The sequence below is a fragment of the Bos indicus genome, chromosome 27, assembly GCF_029378745.1.
Source record: "Bos indicus isolate NIAB-ARS_2022 breed Sahiwal x Tharparkar chromosome 27, NIAB-ARS_B.indTharparkar_mat_pri_1.0, whole genome shotgun sequence".
NCBI classification, from domain to species: domain Eukaryota; kingdom Metazoa; phylum Chordata; class Mammalia; order Artiodactyla; family Bovidae; genus Bos; species Bos indicus.
The window spans coordinates 13,509,411-13,531,564 of NC_091786.1; the positions used below are offsets into that span (position 1 = coordinate 13,509,411).

At 36.1% G+C, this 22,154-nt stretch overlaps 1 protein-coding gene and 1 long non-coding RNA gene across 9 annotated transcripts in view; both read left to right on the plus strand.

Moving 5' to 3' along the window:
* Positions 1 to 22,154, plus strand: part of TENM3 (teneurin transmembrane protein 3) — a 2,742,616-nt gene that overhangs the window by 2,435,605 nt on the left and 284,857 nt on the right. The window lies entirely within an intron of this gene.
* LOC139180213 (uncharacterized) overlaps positions 1 to 22,154 on the plus strand; it is a 56,867-nt gene that overhangs the window by 28,057 nt on the left and 6,656 nt on the right. Inside the window, exon 2 of the long non-coding RNA XR_011564528.1 lies at positions 1 to 22,154. This exon is cut by the window's right edge and continues 6,656 nt beyond it. This is a non-coding gene — a long non-coding RNA (uncharacterized lncRNA).

A 22,154-nucleotide genomic window follows, 5' to 3' on the forward strand; every position in this document is an offset into this window, starting at 1 on the left:
TCTTTCTTTCAGTTCAGTTCAGTCGGTCAGTCATGTCCAACTCTTTGTGACCCCATGGACTGCAGCACGCCAGGCTTCTCTGTCCATCACCAGCTCCTGGAGCTTGCTCAAACTCATGTCCATCGAGTTGATGATGCCATCCACCCTTTCTTTGCTGTCTGGATTTGATTAACAACCATTTCTGAAGTTTCTTCTCAAACACAAATTGTAAATAACTCAGTTGCTGTAAAACTATCATTTCTTAATTCTGGCAAACTTCTTAGAGAACTTGGCAACCGGAGAATAATCTGTTTTTTGGAAACAGTTTTGTTCCATCTCTAACCATGTGTCTAAACGGGATGATTCTGTATTAAGCTTTCAGAAAGTTCCCTACACCAGAGCATAAATGCAACATGGAGATGAGACAAAAAAATTTCTGAGATATTTTTTATATCTATTGCAAGGATTGTGCCATATAGTTAATATTCTTTACAAAATTTTAGTATTGTCCTTATCTGCTTGTGTTTATCAGTGGCATTGCTAAGGGCAGGGCTTTCCGAATGTTCTTTCTCATTCAGCATCTTCCATTTGATGAAAACCTTTAAATGCTTTTGAACTTCTGAAATTACTAGCTGTGTAAGGACTGGGCCATCTTGTGGGTAGAAAGAGCTTAGAGAACATCCTAGCTGACTATGTGTTTGGACCCGTAGTTTCCTTCTGCCTTTTGACATAATCAGTCTTGCACAGGTATTGAGTTCCCTAGAAAGAAGTGTGTGGTGGCCATGGTTTGCAGGTGCTGATTACACCCTGGAAAGCAAATAAAAATGACCAAGCCTGTAATTTATTTCCCGTGGTCACAGGGTTCCTAAAAGTTAGCAACTGAGTTAGAAGGGCATCGCATAGGGTCTTTCCTGCCTGCCTCATCTCTCTCCTATAATTGCCTTTTATCAAGGTTTAGAATTTTTTCCCTTTATTGAGTAATTCCTCTGTTGCATTCTATGATTTTCCTTTAAGACGAGTTATGTGAGTGATCTCCCTGGAGAAGGAAATGGCAACCCACTCCAGTATTCTTGCCTGGAGAATCCCATGGACAGAGGAGCCTGGCGGGCTATGGTCCACGGGGTCGCAGGGTCGGACACGACTGAGTTGCCTTTTATCAAGGTTTAAAATTTTTTCCCTTTATTGAGTAATTCCTCTGTTGCATTCTATGATTTTCCTTTAAGACAAGTTATGTGAGTAATCTATGTACATTTCCTAAATACAGCAAAACTGTTTAGTAAATTTTATACCTTAGATACAAAAGATCGGAGTTCATCCACTATATTTTTCATTACTTATTTTTAATGATCATAAATGAAGTGTTTTATATCCTCCTAAAATTATTATTTCTGGTAAAGGAAATGAATATTGAAAATTAAAGCAAAATAATGAATAAAATTATGGAGATGCTCTGGAAAATACTTGGAAAGATCTAGTTTAGTAAAAAGAAAAAGGATGAAAAATTAATTTACTTTGACATTATATATATATATATTTATATTGGGCTTCCCTGGTGGCTCAGATGGTAAAGAATCTGCCTGCAATGCTGGAAACCCAGGTTCAGTCCCTGGATTGGAAAGATTCCCTGGAAAAGGGAATGGCAACCCACTCCAGTATTCTTGCCTGGAGAATTCCATGCACAGAGGAGCCTGGAAAGCTGCAATCACAGAGGTCGCAGAGAGTCAGACATGACAGAGCAACTAAGCACACACACCCACATACTTACTTTTGTATTATGCCAGTATTTATTATATATTATATTTTTTATTATGCCAGTATACATAAGAGCTGTTTCTAAAAATTTGCTGTTGCAAAATGTCTTTAATGAACATATCTGAATGTTAACTTAGTTTACTTCATTTTGTGGAATTTAAGTATATTTTTATTTGCTGAAAGTTTATAATTTTAGAGAACATTAAAAATATCTTTTGCGAACTTGCCTCTAACTGAAAGAAACAAGTCCAGTAAAATTAAGAAATTAGCCAAAAATTGTCTATAATGTCATGTGGAAGAAATTTACTGAACTCAAAGTTTTTTAAACTGCTATTTTAGTGCCACATAAACACTGACTGTATTTAATGGTTGATGTACTGTTCATGCAGCTCCTATATTTCTAATTTTGTTTAGCAAAATATGACTTTCGCATATAGAGTTTTCTTTTGTTTAAGAATTTAATCTCCTGGAAAAAGTATGACATACGGCATAAAATTTTAGTTCTATTTTTCAGGATCTTTTTGTAACCCCCGTCATGCAATCTTTCATATAGTGACGTGACTCTTGGCCACTAGAGGGCAGTAAAAAAGTTGATGTTAATAAACGTCATTGTAGCATTTTTTTAAGCTTTTGTACCACTGTTCTAGGTTATCAACCCCCAGAAGTTATCTAGATGTCTGCTTTTAAACCAGAAAAGAAGTGCACAAATCTGAAAAAGAACTTACCTTCGTATCTTCATAGATTGTAATTTAAAATCTTCCCTTTTTTGTCAATGGTAATAAATTAGTTATGAATCTAGATAAAATGTTATTTAATCATGTAGAGTTTGAGGAATTTATGGATTAAAATGCTCTTTTGTTTTATTAGTGTTGAGGTTTATTCTTGGGATTGAAAAATCTTTGTGATCGATGGCTGTTGACTAAACTTTATTGGATAGATTTTTATTTGACACATTTTATTTACCAGCATATTTTTCTCCAGGGAATATTGGTCTTATAAGGTGTTTTGCAATTTTATTGGAAATTGGACCTAGAAATTAAAAGGTATCATATGCAAAATCATTTGGAGCTCAGTACATACCCACATTTTTCAATAACTTAATACAGTAAGTGTCCAGTTTAGTTTCTTGTTAGACACGAAAATGTACTCTTTTAGCTTGAGAAGCTTAATGTCTCTGTAATTTTGACTGTTGCTGCCTTCCTAGTTTAGAAGTAGATAGAATTACTGAGTGAAATAAATGTTAAAGTTCTCCAGTGGCACTACACACATTTATGATTTATTTAGTCCCGTGATGAAATGCCAAAGACCACTTTTAAGGGTTAGTCAGCCTATGCTTTTATATTATTTTAACTTACCTTCTCATTTATTTTGTGTATCTAAATTCGTTAGTTTGAAAGTTATAAATATACTTATCATAGTCAGCCCATCACCCCCAGAACCCTGCAGCCTAAACTCAGGCTTATGAATACTTAATTACTGACTTGGAGAACGTTAGTGTCTTGTTGAAAAAGCAAAGCTTATAATATTGAATGTGCAATTTTGAAGAAATGAGGAATGCCATTTGTTTTTATTAAGCTGGGATTTGAATGTTTGAGAAAAGCATTGAGGGAGGCATTTCCTTAGAAATTGAGATAATAATCCTCATTTGTGGTGTTGAAAATATTATTTTTACAGTACCCTCATTCTGTATAAATAAACAGAAGTTAGTGCCTGAAAGAAATAGGCTTACTTTATGTGTCTACTGATAAATTGCTTTCTGTCATTTTTCATTCTATGGAGAATTCTATATAACTTCAAAATGAGAAGTGGATGTTTTTGATCTCTAAATGGGGTATCACTTTCCTCTGATGGAAATATCAATATATTGATTTAGGATTTCCAATACATGAAGAACTGTTTTATGATGGCATTGATATCCACTGTTTAAAGATAAATAAATAGATTGAATTATAAAGAAGTCTTTTCCCCTGAAGTTTTACATACACGTTTACAAAATAAAGACAGAAGATAAAAGAGGAGGAATAGTGATTTGTTTAGTGGAATCTATATTGCACTCTTCTTTGCATGTGATTTACAGTAACAGGAAATATTTCAGTATAATTTAAGATTTTGTGTCAACAATATATTGCTTTGAGAAATTATGCTAAGTATTACTGCAGAATTTTTTTTCCAGCCATCACATTTTTATTCTCTCTAAGCTGTGTAGAAAATTCACTTGTTTTGGTCACGCTAAACTTGTTTGTGAAATTGGTACTAAAAATAAAACAAAACCCAATAAGAATTTAATTTCACAAATCTTAAGTGGATTCCTGAGTTTTACAGTAATTTAACCATCATCCTAAGTTTCACTCTCCCAGTCTCTCAAAATGAAGCTTTTCACCAAAGAAGTTATAGGAGGCTGTTGGCACAGTTAATTGTTTGCTGAAATTTCCTGAAAGTATAGCAGGCTACTTTCCTAATGGTATTTTTCAAAATTGCAAATTCCCTTCTGTCAAAGTGTGAGAGAAGCATTTTTGCAATGCAGTCTTGGAGTTTATTTGTAGATCTTAAAAAAATTTAACTAATATAGTAATGAATTCACTTTGAAATTATTTCTTAATTTAAAAGGCTGTGTTAGTACAGATGAAAAGTTAAAATGTGGATTCTAATTGTATTTGGAAATTTGTAATTTTGAAAAACATTTATAGAATAATGAACAATGAATTGTGTCATTTTAATTTTTCTTTCAAATTAAAAAAAAAGGGACATGCATATTTTGTGAAGTTTTCTTAGGCATCTTAACTCTAGGTTTGTGTGGTTGATTTCCAGATGCAAAATGAATTTTTAATCAGTGACTAAACTATGGTTTTAATATGTCAAATCTCAGCTGACATCTTTTTTTTATGTAATTATTTCAGAGAGGGGAGAACTGAGTGTAGAGTAATTTAGAGATGTATGCTGAGCCATTTTGTTGATTTTGAAAGGCACAAATAGTTAAAAATTTTCCTTTTCTTATTAAAGATTGATTGAGCTAAAGATTCATTAACGATTGAGCTAATGGTTCATTATACTTTGTAAATCCGCATCTTTGTACTTATGTTGAATATTTTAAAATGACAGTTCATTCTGTTTTTAAATGTAAGTATAATTTACTTCTAACAATCATTTAGTCATTTTTTATAATTTTATAGCAAAATTTAAGAGGTAATATTTGCTTTTATGGTTCATTGTCTTTCCTCCCTGGTTATTTTGATGAGAAGCAAAATACAGGATACCAAAGAAGCAAATTTTCTTGAACATTCATTGAAAAATACATTGGGAGGACAATTTTTGTTTTAAGATAAAGGCACATTTTTTGTTACACTGATGCTTTTGAGTTTATAGTTTCTTTTCTTTCAAAATAATGATAAAGTAATTAATAATAGGCTTAAATCCATATTGTAGATTTATTCTATATTCCTATGACCCTAATAATACGGATTGATTTTATTTTCCTTCCAGTGGCATGAACAGAATATAATGTGAAAGTTGCATCACTAACTATAATTTTAACAAATATTACCCTTAAATCTAATCCTGCAGCTATGACTGTTGAATATATTAGTATGATTAAATGTTGGCATGGCAGAATAGACTCTTCACTGCATTTTAGATTACAAAAGAGAAAATAAAGCTTCTTTCTTTCTTAACCTTTTGCAATTTTAGTATGATTTTCATTGCTAACCTGTGAAAATACCTACATATAGGCCATTATCTGGTACGTGGCAAGATAGCATTGCCTCAGAGAGATTTGCATTATTTGAGAAGTGCATGTTCATGTCAGTTCCTTTCAGAAACCACAAGCAGTTATTACACAGGAATATGATCTATTTTTATGGCTCTCCTCCCATAGGATACCTTCTTTGTAACATATTACAATGTACTTAAAATAGGTCATTATATTGAAATAAAAAGGATCCGAGGAAGCAGATAGTGCAGACTTTCAACAGATGAATTATATTGGGATTCAAAAGTCACCTCTAAAGTCAAGATTTTACATTTGTTTTAGCTTCCTACATATCATATACTTAGCTTCCTGGTGGCTCAGATGGTAAAGAATCTGCCTGCAATGCAAGAAACTCAGGTTTGATTCCTGGGTCAGGAACATCCCCAAAGAAGGGCATGGCAACCCACTCCAGTATTCTTGCCCAAAGAGTTCCATAGACAGAGGAGCCTGGCTGGCTACAGTCCATGGGGTCACAAAGAGTTGGACATGACTAAGTGACTAACACTTTCACGTTGTCATATACTTAAAGTGTTCATTGAAGCTAATAATATCCAAATTCATAATTAAGAATACATGCAGAAGAAAAGGTACTTATTTGTCCTTCAGATAATTTTCCTTTATGATTGAGTATTGTTGCTTTTGTTGTTTTTAATTGTTAAGTCATGTCCCACTTGTTTGTGACTCCATGGACTGACTGTAGCCCACTAGGCTCCTTTGTCCAAGGGATTTCCCAGGCAAGAATACTGGAGTGGGTTGCCATTTCCTTCTCCAGGGAATCTTCCCAACCCAGGGATCTAACCCACATCTCCCACATTGCAGGTGGATTCTTTACCACTGAGCCACCTGGGAATATGTATACCTCACCATAATTTCATATTCAGGCTTCAAAGCAAGACTCATAAATGAATGTTTTATATATGAATTCCCCAAACTATGAAATTGTTTACTTGCATTATGGAGCAGCGACATTTTTAAGTGGAGTAACATATTGTGGTGGTTTCCATGAAGCATTAGAGATATGTCTTGGCAGTAGAAACAGTACATGGTAGGAATAAATAGTAGAAGTAGACTGCAGTGTGTACTTGTGTAAAACAGTGTGATTTTTCAGAGCTCTTATTAAATACCAGCACTTTATTCCATACTGAAAGCAATTGCAAACCAGCCACTTGAGGCCAGTTTATAGCCAAATATATAATGTAAGAAGTCTGAGAGATCGAGCAACTCAGCTTCTTTGATATTAAGGCTGTTTGGACCCCCTATTACTCACAGAGGTGATAGGACCATTGTTTCTAGAATTAAAGATTGAATTACTAGTAACCAAGGGAGCAGTGTGTCATATGCCCTTCTCATTCACATCCCATCTACCTAGAACAGCGCAGCACCATAAGAAAGACTGCCATGTACCCATTAGTATGCCTGGTAAGAACTTAGAGAGAGTAGCAATTGCTTGCAATTTATTTCTAGCATTTAGTGCAATGCCTGAGATATAGTAGAAAATAAGGGTGATAATGGGAAATATATTATGTGCCAGTTCTAAGTACTCTCCAAAGATGAATATGTTTAACCTTTACATCAACTCTGTAAAGGTATTATTTTCATCACCTATTTTACAGGAAACTAAGGTACACAGAGATTAAGTAACTGGTGTAAAGCCACACCGCCAGTCAGTTGTGGAGCTGGAACTGGAACCCAGGCAGTGTGGTTTAAGGAAGGGCTTCTGCTCTACGTGTTTCCTTATGCCTTACACTTAAAGGCTTTGCTTGCTTTTCCTTTCACACGACTGATAATATAATATTTCACCTTATGTTTTTACATGATTATTTTTCACCCATAGAGAATAAAAGTTTTAGAAATTCGTTGGTATAAGTTAATGTTTGAATAGAATTTAATTTAACTGATTGTGTACCTACATATGAGAATGTTAAAAATTTTTTAGATCATGAAGATTCAGAAAATACCAATTTTTAAAAGGAAATAATAATGATAAAATTATCATGTATTATTTTGGGGTATGTTAGTCATTTAGTCATTTAAAAATGTATTTAAAAATTTGCAAATTTCTTATTAGAGTTATATGTAATTGTGCTATCTAGTGTTCATGATCTTAAAAGCTACTAGAGTTTGTATTATCTTTGAAATACTTATTTTAAGAAATTACAAGACAATTGACTTTTTCTTCAGTACAGTTGATACTGGTCCAATTATTGTCATTTAATAATATGTAGTGATAAAGTTTGGAGAAGGCAATGGCACCCCACTCCAGTACTCTTGCCTGGAAAATCCCTTGGATGGAGGAGCCTGGAAGGCTGCAGTCCAAGGGGGTCGCTGAGGGTCGGACACGACTGAGCGACTTCACTTTCACTTTTAACCTTCATGCATTGGAGAAGGAAATGGCAACCCACTCCAGTGTTCTTGCCTGGAGAATCCCAGGGATGGTGGAGCCTGGTGGGCTGCCGTCTCTGGGATCGCACAGAGTCGGACACGACTGAAGTGACTTAGCTTAGCTTAGTGATAAAGTTATCTAACTGCCATAGATAGCCCATTTTTAGACATAAATTAGAAGTTATGTTTCATTTTAACTTAGATAAGTAATACCTTTATTTTAAATACTCTGTTTTTTCTTAGTGCTGTATACTAGTAATTCATATACTTGTAAGAACATATTTTATTTTATATGTGCTATAAATAAAAGTGTAACTATTTTCCTTTCAAGCTCAAAAAAATGTTGATATAGTGTGGTGATCAGTATTTTCTGGTAATGGATATGCAAATAGCTTTCACAGCACTGTTCACACTTACTTTTTAGGAGCAACATAAGTATAAATACCATTGTGGTTGTTCAGAATCTAAGTTGTGTCTGACTCTTTGAGACCCTGTGAACTGCAGCATTCCAGGCTTCCCTGTCCTTTGCTGTCTTCCAGAGTTTGCTCATACTCATGTCCATTGAGTCGATGATGCCATCCAACCATCTCATCCTGTTGCCCATTTCTCCTCCTGCCTGCAATCTTTCCCAGCACTGAGAACTTTTCCAATATGTCGGCTCTTTGCACTAGGTGGCCAAAGTACTGGAGCTTCAGCTTCAACATCAGTCCTTCCAATGAATATCCAGGGTTGATTTCCTCTGGGATTGACTGGTTTGATCTCCTTGCAGTCCAAGGGACTCTCAAGGGTCTTCTTGAGCATCACAGTTTGAAAGCATCAATTCTTCAGCGCTCAGCCTTCTTTATGGTCCAAATCTTACATATGTACATGACTACTGGAAAAACTGTAGCTTTGACTCTACAAAGCCTTGTCAGCAAAGTGATGTCTTTACTTTTTAATACTGTTTTTCCTTAATTACAGATATATCACCAAAGCTACTAATATTGAACTTGTAAGAGGCATTTCTTCATGCTTCATTTGTATCCTCAACAGTATTCACTGGTTAATTTTTAAAATGGGAGTGATAGAGGTCCTTATGCCTTACTAGCACCTCTTTGGAAATGAACATTTCAGTCAACTTCAGAAATTGTTTTTCTTCAATACCTTGAAACAACCAAAAATCAGCATGCATAAATCCAGAAAATCTGTCCAATAGCATATGCAGTCATACCCAATTTCAGTCCTAACCAAGCAGTCGATGAATTTAACCAAATTAACTACAAATAATGATTGCACTAGAATCTTACCAAAGTTTTCAATATTTGATCATTGGCTCTAGAGGTAAACAGTGAACATAAGAGGCCAAACAGTGAGATACAGTTTGATGTGTTATTTTCTGGAAATAAACTTAACTAACAGTATTTTAGCATATTAAATATTTATTGAGTAACCACTGGTGGGAGGTGCTGTGTGAGCCACTGGGTATATTGCTGAAGAAGACAGAATTCCTGCTCTCAAGGTCTTCACACCTGTTCTTAAATATGGTCAGGTGAACGGGGACTTTTCAGAAAGTGACACAAGTTATGACACTGTTCAGTACAAGATCCATGGGAACGCAGAAGGTGGGCTTCATAGAGTCCTCCTTCGCTGGAGGAAATCATATTTAAGCTGGCTGGACATGTGTTTTTACGAAATGTGAAATACGATTTCCTCTGGCCTCAAGTTGTTAATATAGGTAACATATTCACATAGTAAAGGCTCAAGGTACTTTTTTTATCTGAGACCTAAATAAAATTCAGGGAATTATTCAAATATTTGTTCTCAGGTAACAGTAGATACATAAAGTAGGTTCCATAATATTTATTAAGTGCAGTGGTGTAATTTATTGTAGCAGGCAGCGCCTTTAAATTTGTTGGACAAAATAGAACAGGAATTCTAGAATATAATAGATTGAAATAGGAAATTATATATGGCAGTGATGACTTTTCAGCTAGGTCATTTTTAAAATAATTTTTTATTGGAGTGTAGTTGATTTACAATGTTGTGTTAGCTTTAGGTGTACAGCAAGGTGAATTAGTCATACATATACATATATCCACTCTTTTTTAGATTCTGTTCCCATAGAGCTCATGACAGAGAATTGAGTAAACCTGGGTCTTGAGGGGAGTAGAGGTAGAGATTTGTAAGGATGCTGAGGAGGTGAGAGTTTTGGGGATAAAATGGAAAAGGAAGGGCATAAAAATAATAATGACCAATCTATTCCCTGTGATGACAAACAGATCTGTGGATAATCCACACATGTGGATAATGATGATTCAATTATTAATAGTTCCCAGTTTCAGATACACACATCTGTTTTGTATAGTGGAAAGAATTCCACCTTTAAGTTAAAAAAGACTCCAAAACATATTTTGGAGCTGCAATTTTATTTTGAAAGAGTGCAGGCTTAACCAAAGTTAGTGCATTTTATAATGTGTTGTAAAACATAGAGGGAGAATGTATCCTTATAGAATAATTTAATCCATTCTCTGTTTGTGCTTCCATGATCTCCAAAGCTATAGTTTCAGGATTATTTTTACCAGATATGTATTATGACTTAAAATGGTGTGAAATAGAAATTTCCAAATCCGTAGTGTGTCTTTTCTGAGCTATGAAATCGCCTTTGGTTATTTTAGTAGTAAACCAAGCTTTCAGGATTTGTATGGATTCACTGTGTGGGAAGAACATGCCAAGTCTCATAGTAGGCATGTGTAAAAAATTTTGACTTTAATAGAAAGAAAAACCAAACTTTATTGAGTTAAGTGTGAGTAAGAACACTACGCTGTTGAAATGATTGATGGTTTTCTTGTCACATGAAAGGGACTAACATAATTCCACGAAACCTTTGCTTACCACTTACAAATTATCCACAATTCTTTTGCAGTAAAGATAAGAGTTTATGCTCCCTAAGGGAAAACACTGCCTCACCCGATTCACCCTTCCTTCCTTTCCTTCTGCTTTTGGAGTTCAATATTTTTTTTTAATTTTGTATTCTTTAAATAAAAAAAAATTAAATACGATTTGATAAATATTTTCAGTGATTAAGCATTTTGTTAGAAAAGAGACTACACATAATAGAAAATTGACTGTAATAGAAGGTTAGTAAACTAGAGTGATTGACTCACTTCTTCCTTTGTCTTCCTCCCTTCTATCCTTTTACAAATATTTTGGGCACTGATATATATGAAACACAGCACCAAGAGTGGTGAGAGATGATGAGAAAAATTCATTAATTCACTGATTCAGCACACACTCTCTGAGTGCCTGCTCTGTACTGGTTATGGGAAGTTGTCATTGAATCAGACAGGGTAAATTCCTGCCGTAATGGAACTGGTATTGCAGTTCTACAGTTAGATATCATAGAAGTAATACTCCATGGAGGCATGAGACAATGAAGACATTGACCAAATGATGCCATAGAAAAACCAAAAGAGTCATCTCAGGATGGGGCGGTCGGGGAATGCCTCTGTGAGGATGTGACACCTGAGAGGTGAGCTTAGACCAGCCACACCGATATCTGGGGAAGGGCGTTCAGAACAGGAGGGAGAAACATGCAGGAAAGTCTAGAGTCAGAAAGATGGGCGAGGAGGCCAGTGAGGCTGCAGAGTAGTGAGAGAGACAGAGGATGGGGTAGAGCCAGGTAGGAAACTCAGAAGATCACGTGGGCTGTGAATCTTTTGTAAATGCTAGGAAACTCAGAAGATCACGTGGGCTGTGAATCTTTTGTAAATGCTTTGGGTTTAAACGGAATGATAAGGTATGAGATTATATATATATATAAAAGATCACCCTGACTGATGGGTTGAGATTAAATAGATATTACCTTAACAGAATAGTAATAAGGAAGCACAAAACATGTATGTAATATAATACAAAGTAGAAAATGGTAAATTCTCTGAGAGGTAAAGACCAAATGCTGTTTGAGACAGCAGCAGGCTTAGCTAGGAAGGTCAGGAAAGATTTCAGGGGAGACATGCTTCAAAGGTTGAATGATATGGACCTCAAGAAAAGGAGAAAGAAAGTGAAGTCACTCAGTCATGTTTGACTCTTTGTGACCCCATGGACTGTAGCCTACCAGGCTCCTCCATCCATGGGATTTTCAAGGCAACAGTACAGGAGTGGGTTGCTATTTCCTTCTCCAGGGGATCTTCCCAACCCAGGGATCGAAGCCAGGTCTCCTGCATTGTAGGTAGATTCTTTATCATCGAGCTACTAGGAAGTCAAGAAAAGGAGAAGGCTATTCCAAAAATGAGATATCGTCAGGGAGCTAGTGAGTAGCTCCACTGGACTTGGGCTTGGTGCTAAGTGACTTTGGGACCAGATCGTAGAGGATCTTGAACTCAGAATCAAGAATTTGCACTTTCTTGTTAGCATGATGCCATTGAAGAAATTAAATTGTGGCAGTACATCACAAAACCTAGTTAATTTGGGATCAGTTCAGTTCAGTTGCTCAGTCATGTCCAACTCTCTGCGACCCCATGCACTGCAGCACATCAGGCTTCCCTATCCATCACCGACTCCCAGAGCTTGCTCAAACTCAGGTCCATTGAGTCAGTGATGCCATCCAACCATCTCATCCTCTGTCATCCCCTTCTCTTCCCGCCTTCAATCTTTGCCAGCATCGGTGTCTTTTCTAATGAGTCAGTTCTTTCCATCAGGTGGCCAAAGCTTCAGCTTCAGCATCAGTCCTTCCAATGAGTATTCAGAACTGATTTCTTTTAGGATTGAGTGTTTTGATCTCCTTGCAGTCCTAGGACTCTCAAGAGTCTTCTCCAACACCACAGTTTAAAAGCGTCAATTCTTCAGCTCTCAGCTTTCTCTATGATCCAACTCCCACATCCATACATGACTACTGGAAAAACCATAGCTGTGACTAGATATGTATAAAACATACTAGGTAGGGATAGAGGTGATGGTCAGCTAACTTCGCCACTGACTAGCTCTGTCACCTTGGGTCTTGGTTTGCTTTGTCTTTAACATCCATGAAATATGAAAGTTAAATTAGTTGCTTTCAAACTTCCCCATTATTTTAAAAACACTATGATTTTTAATGCAGTAAATACCAGGAATATTTTTAAGGTACAAGGCCTTTAAATTCATTCATTAATTTAAGAAGTTAGTTTATGTAGACAGTCTGCAGACAGCATTAACAGATGAGTATCTTTATTGCCTTTTCCCCCAAGTTTTTATGTCCTTATTTGTTGGACAACAAATCTATGGTGCTACCTGGGCAGAAAGTCCAAATGTTTTTTTTTTCTCACTATAGAGTACACGATATTGGACACAATAATTTTCCTCTACTATAACATTTCTCTTTTTTTCCCTATTTATATTACCTAGGAGGATCTATATAAGATGCTGATTAACCCAAGTACTTGTGTCAGAATGTAATGTTCTGTGGTTGTTTGATTTTGCTTTTGGTTCTCATTCTATTTGGAGGTCACTCACCGTCACCCTCTGCTGTTTCACCTAGAAACAGGTAAACCATTTGTCCACTTCTGTTTTTACAAGTGAACTGAAGCCACCATCTCCCATACATTCCTTTAATTCTCATTCTATCCCATTAGAAATTTCTGACCATCAGACTCACAGAGCAGTTATTATACACTGTTAATATCTAGGGGTCTTTATTATAATGTTATATAAAATAGTTGACCTTTCTAATAGTTATAAATATTCAAATATTTCATTAATACACACATTCATTAAAAATGTATCTTGATTTTCGTCATGTTTAGATAACCCTGATTACCACCTGATATTGATAAGAGTTGCTTCAGATACTCTGTGATTCATTTCTGCATCTTTACTCCTATAAGGTGCCTTGTATTATCCTTCAAATGCTGTCCTCTTATTATTTTTTTTTTTTTTTGCACTGGGGAGGCATGGTGCTGAATAACAGCATCCTCTGTACTCTCCTCTCCTGAGCTTTGTGAGTCAAGAGCTCCCCAGGAACTTCCCTGGCAGTCCAGAGGTTAGGACTCCGCACTTCCTGTGCAGCAGGGACATGGGTTTGATCCCTGGTCAGGGAACTAAGATCCTACACGACTCATTGGTTTTTTGGTGAAACCCAAAAAGTAACAACTAAAAAAAGAGCTCCCCAAACGATAAGTCATACTGTAGTTGGTGTCTAAAGATGTCAGATTACAGGGAAAACTGTTGTACTCTAAGTGGTTATACTTTTTGATTTCATGGAAAGGTAAATGGGATGGATGGTTGGTCTGAGAACATTCTATGGGGTTAAACATCTCTATTATATATTTTAGTTATACCAAAGAGTTGCTCAAAAAGTACATTGAAAGTGATTTTGTGAATGATGGGGTGTCTGAGATTGTTCCTGGGCACATTTAGTACCAAATGGAAGGACTCCTTAGCAGCTCTGGTGTTGTCTTGGGCCTCCTATTATTAAGCTTGAACTTGCTAGCCACTGACCTTGCAGCAGCAACACTTAAAATTGCTGAACTTTATCGTATAGTTTCCTGAACCTTTTCCACCCACTATGGTCTCAGCTTTATGCCTACTTGTCTTTTTCTCACCTTTCCTGGAGATATAGTGCACATAAGAGACACTTCAACAATTCTAAAGAAAAGAGAGACAGAATTTAACATATAAGACATATATGGAACTTTGTGTTTACTATTTCAAAACACTCGTGAATCCACAAGAACTTTTCATTCTCCTGACCTCACCTGTGAGACTAGGAAGCCTGCTCTGGGTTTTTTACTGTTTCACGAAGAAAGATTTATAATGAGGATTTTCTTTGAATGAGATGTGGTCAGTATGGTTTTTAAATTAATGAAGTAACCATGCTAAGCTCCTGCTTAGTCGTGTTCGACTTTGCGACACTATGGACTGCAGCCCGCCAAGCTCCTCTGTCCGTGGAATTTTCCAGGCAAGAATAAAGGAGTGGGTTGCCATTTCCTTCTCAAGGGGATCCTCCTGACCCAGGGACGGAACCCGCGTCTCCTCTGTATCCTGCATTGCAGGCAGATTCTTTACCCATTGAGCCATCAGGGAAGCCTCTAATGAAGTACACTCTAAGGCAGAAAACTACCTTCAAAAATAATTACAGATCAACTCTTTGGATGTCAGCTTTGGGGGTATTTCTTCATTCTTCTTTTTAAGATTTTTTTTTTTAATGTGGGCCATTTTTTTTTTAAGTCTTTAATGAATTTATTACAGCATTGCTTCTGTTTTATGTTTTGGACTTTTGGCTGCAAGGCATGTGGGATCTTAATTCCCCCACCAGGAATCAAATCCACACCCCCTGCATTGGAAAGTGAGGGCTTAACCACTGGGCAGTCCCTGGGAGATATTTCTTTATCATAGTTCAGTTTGGGACACATAGGATGTTTGTCAGATGAGTGAATGAATTTCACTACGTGTGTGTCACCAAATATAGTTAAACAACACTATCTGCCTCATTTCATAGCATTAAAAATTTGCAGAGCAATTTATATATATATATGTATATTCCATATATATATACATATATATATGAGAAATTATTTCATATATAACTGTAAGCACTTGATATAACTGTAAGCCCTTGACCTGATATTTTTCTCTCTTAGTTTGATTCTTTTTCACACCCTGGTACATGCCTCTAATCTAATCTGAAATTTGCATTTCCTTTAAAATTAATTCATACAACATGATACTCTGTTAGGTTTTGGTATATAGATTATTTATATATATTTCGCATCCGTGTATTCTGTTCACGTTAAAGTGGTAGGTAGTGTTTTCAAATTGTTCAAAGATTCCACTGAAATTTGTGAAACATGCTAGGGAAAACTGTGTTATCTCCCCCCCACCCCAATCTTTTTTTTTTTTTTAAGTGAATTATATTTAGTTGATTATAAGAAATCTCGGGGGAGTACTTTGAGTAGGCTGGAGTCGTTTACCATAGATGTTAACACAGGACACCTACAGAATCCACTTTTGACGAGGGGAAGTTTTCAGTACTACTGCATTACACTGTCAGCAGGTGCTGCCATGGACATTGGTGAAAAGTAAGAAGGAAGGGATTGGGATGCAGAACAGTAATTAGAAAGAGAGGAATAAATCCTCCCCTTTCAGTTGCTTCGCTGATTCCCAATGTTCCAGGTAAAGTGTGCCTGCTGAGTGGCTGAGAACAGGTACACGCGAGCATCCCATTAGTCTCAGAGGCGTGCCAGTGGACTGCATCCTCCCAGCAGGTGTGATGGGCTGAAGCAAGACGATGAATCGGGGAAACCGCATGCAGGTGAAAAGAGGCAGCCCAGCTAGCGTGGTTCTCGAAGTGAATGACATCATGTGTGGGACATCGCCTCAAAAGCTGTATTTCTAATCATCCTCCCATAATTCCTAATGTTACTGGGAATTTTTGTAGATTGAAAACCACATTAGAATTATGACAGCATATGTTAACATTGTGCAGTATGGTTCAGTAATATAAAGCTGGCATTTACTGAAATGATTTTAAAATCTAGCAGACAGGGAAGTTATCCTGATAAGGAACTTGGTTTGGATGACAATAATGAGATATACGGTATGATGTCAAGAACTGTCTTCCAGTTGACACAACAATCCATACTTTATAGATTGCCTTAAAAATTAAAAGACAAAGTCAATTATAACTAATTATGATGCTACATTTGCTTGAGAAGTTATTATATCCTTTGGGATGAAGGAAGTAAGATTCATGTCAGTCAGGAATCTCTAGCTGCAGCTTCCTGGTTCTATCTTGAGAATTTTTCAGTTTCGTTTCGTGTCGTGAGAAACCTAAGCCATTGAAAGCCTGAAACCACTATTTTTAGAAATAAGTGTAGTAGCTGCTGTACATCATCGCTCCTTTGTTCCTATTCTCAACTTCTATTCAGTGCCGAATCTTCAGAGAGGCTACTGGAAATTTTGCTCAGTGACTGCTGAATCAGTCAAAAATGAATTTTAAATTATCCTGGAAAAGATAATAATAACCTGAGTTACAGCATCAAGATATTCTGATGGCTATTGGTTTCAAATATGCAATAGAAAATAAAAGTCCTGTTGCTATTGGTTATTCCTACTGCTAGTGGTTTCAAGTACTCAGTAGAAAATAAAAATCCAGAATGTTACATGTTTATTAAATCTTTGTTTCAGAGTGGTCAGCATTTTTTAACAAGCAAAAGCCAAACTCTCTGCAAATGATACTATAAGACTGTTTTAGCATCTTGTAAAGAGGTGACAAGAAGTGGTTTATATTTTCCAGTAATTTTATGTCATAATGAGAAGAGCTGTGACATTCTTCCTTCATAAGCAGGACGTGATCGGAGAAAAGAAAATCAATCTTTGTATAAACTTCCCAGAAAATGTAAAGACTTTACGAATGAACAGCTGCATGTCAAGTTTTGGGTGAGCCTTCTTTTGTGCATGGTTTGATCATCAAGCTGTTTGTACGTGTAGGTGAGGCTGTGTGTTTTATGTTATGGAATCGGCTGCAGTGCATATATGTAGCATAGTCTTCTTTCCTTGTCTAGGGAGAAAGAGAGAACTTTCTACAGTAACATTGGAGGAGTAAGTACTCAAATAAGACATGCTACAATAAACTAGTTGTTTGAGTAACACTGTAAGTTGTTATCCTTTTCATTTTAGGGTAGCACGTTGAAAAGCTTTCAGAGGGTGACCTAGTACATGTTTCAATGACAGAAGCTCCTTGTAACAATTCAGAGCATGCTTTATGCTTTCTGAAATGGGATTGTAAAAATCCTCTCAAAAAATGACATCCGAAATAGCATTAAAACACAATTTCCTTTGATAAGGCTTAGAGGCACTCACATGAAAAGTGATCCCACTTTGAGTGAGACTGTGTCAGCATTATGCGATGTTGTGTTGCTCATAACTGACATTAATCCATTAAGGGTGCGAGGGTCATTTATTTTCCTCATGAAGTCATTAAATTCCATTATTGATTTCTGTTCAGTCAGATTGCACCTTCCTTTTATGATCATTATATACATTAATGCTATGTCTTCATTTCATGTACTTTAATAGATATTATCATATTTAAAGTTAGAGCTTAAAATAAAATTAAAATAATAACAGTAATGAGAAAAAATACTATAATTGGTTCACTATCCAAGATCATGTCTACTAGAATTATAAAAATGATATTGATATTTAAAAATTTATAACCATCCATCTTCAGTGTATTATTTGCTAAATAGTATAAACATAACTTTTAATTCATTTGTAAATTAATAAAATAAAATTAATAAAACTGGATTGGGGGTCTTGATAATATTCTTCTTTTACTGCTGTCATTTTTATAGCTAGTTATACTACTGTCTCCTGATTTGCAAATATGCCTATTGCTCTTCCATTTTCAAATTTCCTCCTTTCTGCTGTGTAAATGAAAACAAAGAGTAAATACTTAGCCAGATTTGGTTCTTCAGTGTGTTAAGTGGCAAAATGTAGAAGGAAAATGAAAAGACACTAATATATGGTACTCAGTTCTAGAAACACAGATGGATAATACTACCTGGTTTTGTTATAAAGTCATTTTACCTTAAATTGTTCATTTAATGGAAATGATGTAGGGTTGATATTTCTTTACAGTCCATTGAAACAGTTGAGTCAAGAGACAAGGCAAAATGGAGAATTCTGTTCTGTCCAATTTCTTGTTTTTTAAGACCAGTAATCTTTTCCTTAACTTCATACATTTATGTTTTACTAAAAGGAAACTGCAGTACTACTGGGAACTTTTAAACTGTCCTGCTTTGAGGATATTTGAAATATTTCTTTCCCCTTTGCTTTTGAAATTTGATCTAGAAATGATTGGCTTGTGCAGTCCTGGGATGGTGTTTCTGTAATCTCCTTTCTCCTGGGAGGTACTGTGGAAGGTCTTGAGCCTCTAGCGCGGGAGGACCAAGCGGTACCAAGTCCACTGCAGCGGCTCGTTCGGCAAAGTTGTGTGCTCAGCACTTTTTCGCAGGCTTCTTGCCTGGCTCATTGAAGGAAACCTGAGCAAAGCTAGGATATTAATGGATTATGACAAGCCTTTTGCCTGTCAGGCAGAGGTACCCGCCTTCTTCCTTTAAGACAGAAACTTAATGGAAGATGCTCAGATGGGCAAACTCTCTGATGATACCCCTTAAGTGCTCAGCCCTTCTCTGATGTGAGTATTCAGAGAGCCGTGAAGCTGCAAGTGGCGGCGTTTCATACCGTCTTTCTCATAATGCCTGAATAATTTTCCGAAGAGTGATCGCTGCAGCTGCCGCGAACGTGGTGGTTTGTTTATTTTTCACCTTGGTCCTGGTGGAATGCTGACCCAGCTAATCTTCAGGACTCACGGGGAGAATGGTTTCATATTCATAGCTCTTCATCTGGGCTCTCAAATAAGCACAGAACCGGAGCTGATGACCAGCCACTTTAAATAAGAGAAAAAAATAGGAGAACGGGTTGTTTAGTTTCCTTTAAAAGTGAAAAAAAAAATTGACTGTTAATGAAGAATCTGGTGAAAAATGAAGACAATCTTGCATATTTTTAATGGATGTTTGTGAGAGGAAAGGAGAAAGCATAGGCTGTCGTGGTGAGTTATAGAACGTTCCCGCGATTTCCCTCTGGTCGTCCTGCTCATTATGTTAAACAGCAGAGCTTTTAAGCTACTGTAGTTTTCGTTTTATGTGTATTGGCCTTCATTTGCGGGAATGCTTGAAGTTCACAGTAGTAAAGTCATTTTGAAAACAGGATGTAATTACAAAGGTATCTTATGCTTACCAACAGCTTTTTTGGATCAATTTAATTATCATTACTTGTGGATACTGTAAATTGAATATCCCTTCCCTAATTACATTAAACTCCGGGGTTAGCTGCTTAAACATCTAAATGAGAAAAGTTCATCCTTTGCTATAAGTAGGAGAATTGTTCTCTTATTTAGGCTGACCTTAAAAGCTAAGCATTTTACATGATATTGTCAGGTGAGCATTATAAAGACAGTCTGTAATGAGATCTGTAATGAGGAACTAAGGTATAATGACTCTTTGAAAAAGTTAATTTATTCAACATTTTCTTACTGCACGATGGAATTAAAGTCTGTGTGTATGTCCAGACCCCTTTTTTTTAAGGGGCCAGTCACATTGTTCTTGGTTTACTCCTATCTGCCAGTAGTTTGAAGTGCTTTTAACATTATTATTCCAAAAAGCTTAATGGAAGCCACCGTAAATGCGATGAATTAGTCTTGCCCTTTTAAACAGAGCCAATTTATTTAGGGACCAGGAATACTCTTTTTGTCTGCTTCCCCCTTCCCCCCTTTTATATAAATGATGAAAAAGAATTTGTTCAAGCCACAGAAAGGGTGTTTTTCTCAGAGGGGAAAAGATGCCTTTAGATACCTATAAACAGGAATTGTTTTTTCCTGTTGTGGAAAATCAGCCTTTAATTAGTTGCTACGTGTGTATTCAGTATTCATTGTCTGTTCAGCTCAAGTGATTTCTGTGCTTTGTAAGAAAACAGAGATTGTTCTAGTGAGAGATCTGATTGATTTCTGCTTGTTATTGTAAATTTTAGTGCATGCATAGCGATTTGCTTTTATTTACTTTATTTTCTTTCTCAATCATGGCTTCATTAAAAATCTGACTATTATAGTTGAAACCCTTAAAAATGTAAACCTGACTACTTATTTTCACAGAACAGTTCCTGCTGAGCGTGCTTTATGATTTATCATAAAATCTTGTAAGATACAACAATTGGGGCTATGTGTGTTAGTTAGCATCTGAAGCCACTCCTGGGATAACTAGAAGAGATTTTTGTTATGCAAACAAGTAGCTAAGATCATTAATAGGTAATGACCAAAACATGTCCTGAAAGTGTTCTGGATTTTCTGATGAGATGTATTGTAGAATACAACAGAATCAAGAAAAAAAAAGACTTAGTGACAGTAAAGAATTAGCAAGTGCTGTGGGTTTCCCAAAAGTAACTCCATGTTATATGGAAGTATACCAGGAGTAGTGTATTTACAGCTGTTTTAAGTATTTTCTACCATACTAAATTCTAGAAATTATTGGTGGGATACTAAATAATGCAGTGAAAATACTTTGAATTTAGGTGTATCTTTTAATATGTTTTTAAAGCTAGTATCCTAAAAATAAGGTAAATATGGAGTCTCACAGAGAAGTTTAGTGGTTTAAGGTATGAAATTGAATGTTCGTACAAGTGGCAATTTTCCTAATCAATTCAAACAGGTACTGAACTCTGGAATTACATTTCTAATATTAGAGGACTAACCATAGGCAACCTAACTTCAAAAAAACAGGCAGCAATTTTATGCTTCTGCTACAATTAGACAGTTACCAATTCTATCAGTCCATTAGCAGTCAAGTTTTATTCTTCTTCCTAAAAAAACAGAGGTAGACATTTAAGCATATTTGTGTACAGATAAGGCAGAAATTTCAAAGGGCCATACACTTAAAACTCTTCCAGAAAAAGAATCTTGGTAAAGACAGTGTATAACAATAGTTGAGTCACAAAAACTCAGTATCACGTAAAGAAAAGAAGGGATGGTTTGAAGCCGTTTTAGGCTTCAGTCATATGATGCTTTTCCTGTTCAAAATTAAACAGAGGTTTAGGTGGCTGTTTGTTGGTATGTTTTGTCCTCATCAGAACATGACATGTTATAGTCATAAAAATTGAGGTTCTCAGTCCAGAGTTCATGGGACCAAATATATCTTAATACATCAGCTTCTTAGGAAGATGCTCACTCATGGAGTCTCTTTCTGCAGTATCTAGGAAAGTGCCAGATGTAAGTGTCTTTGACGTTGATAATAATAATCAACACATTAAATTTAGCTCAGAAATTAAGGGCTGTTAAGAATGCTGCTGTCCATCATTTATCCCCACTTCTTGGGAAATTCTTATACATTGTGAAATATTCAAGCCATTCTTCACGCTCCGTTCACAGTATCATGGTTCCTCTGAGCACTCTAATTGTGTTTCACTGAGATGGCATCAAATTGGGCAAAATCTCGCTGAAACTTCTCTCCCATTAGCTTTTTCAGTAGCTCCATATGCTTTCTCATGTTCTATTAAAAATCATTCTGGGACTTTATTAAAAGACATTTTTTTTAATTCTAAAAAATTTTAAAAATACATAGGATGGGTTATCAAGCAGTATGTATATAAACGTTGGGCTTCCCTGGTGTCTCCGTAGTAAAGAACCCACCTGCCAATGCAGGAGACATGGGTTCAATCCCCAGGTCAGGAAGTTCCCCTGAAGAAGGAAATGGCAATCCACTCCAGTATTCTTGCCTGGGAAATCACATGG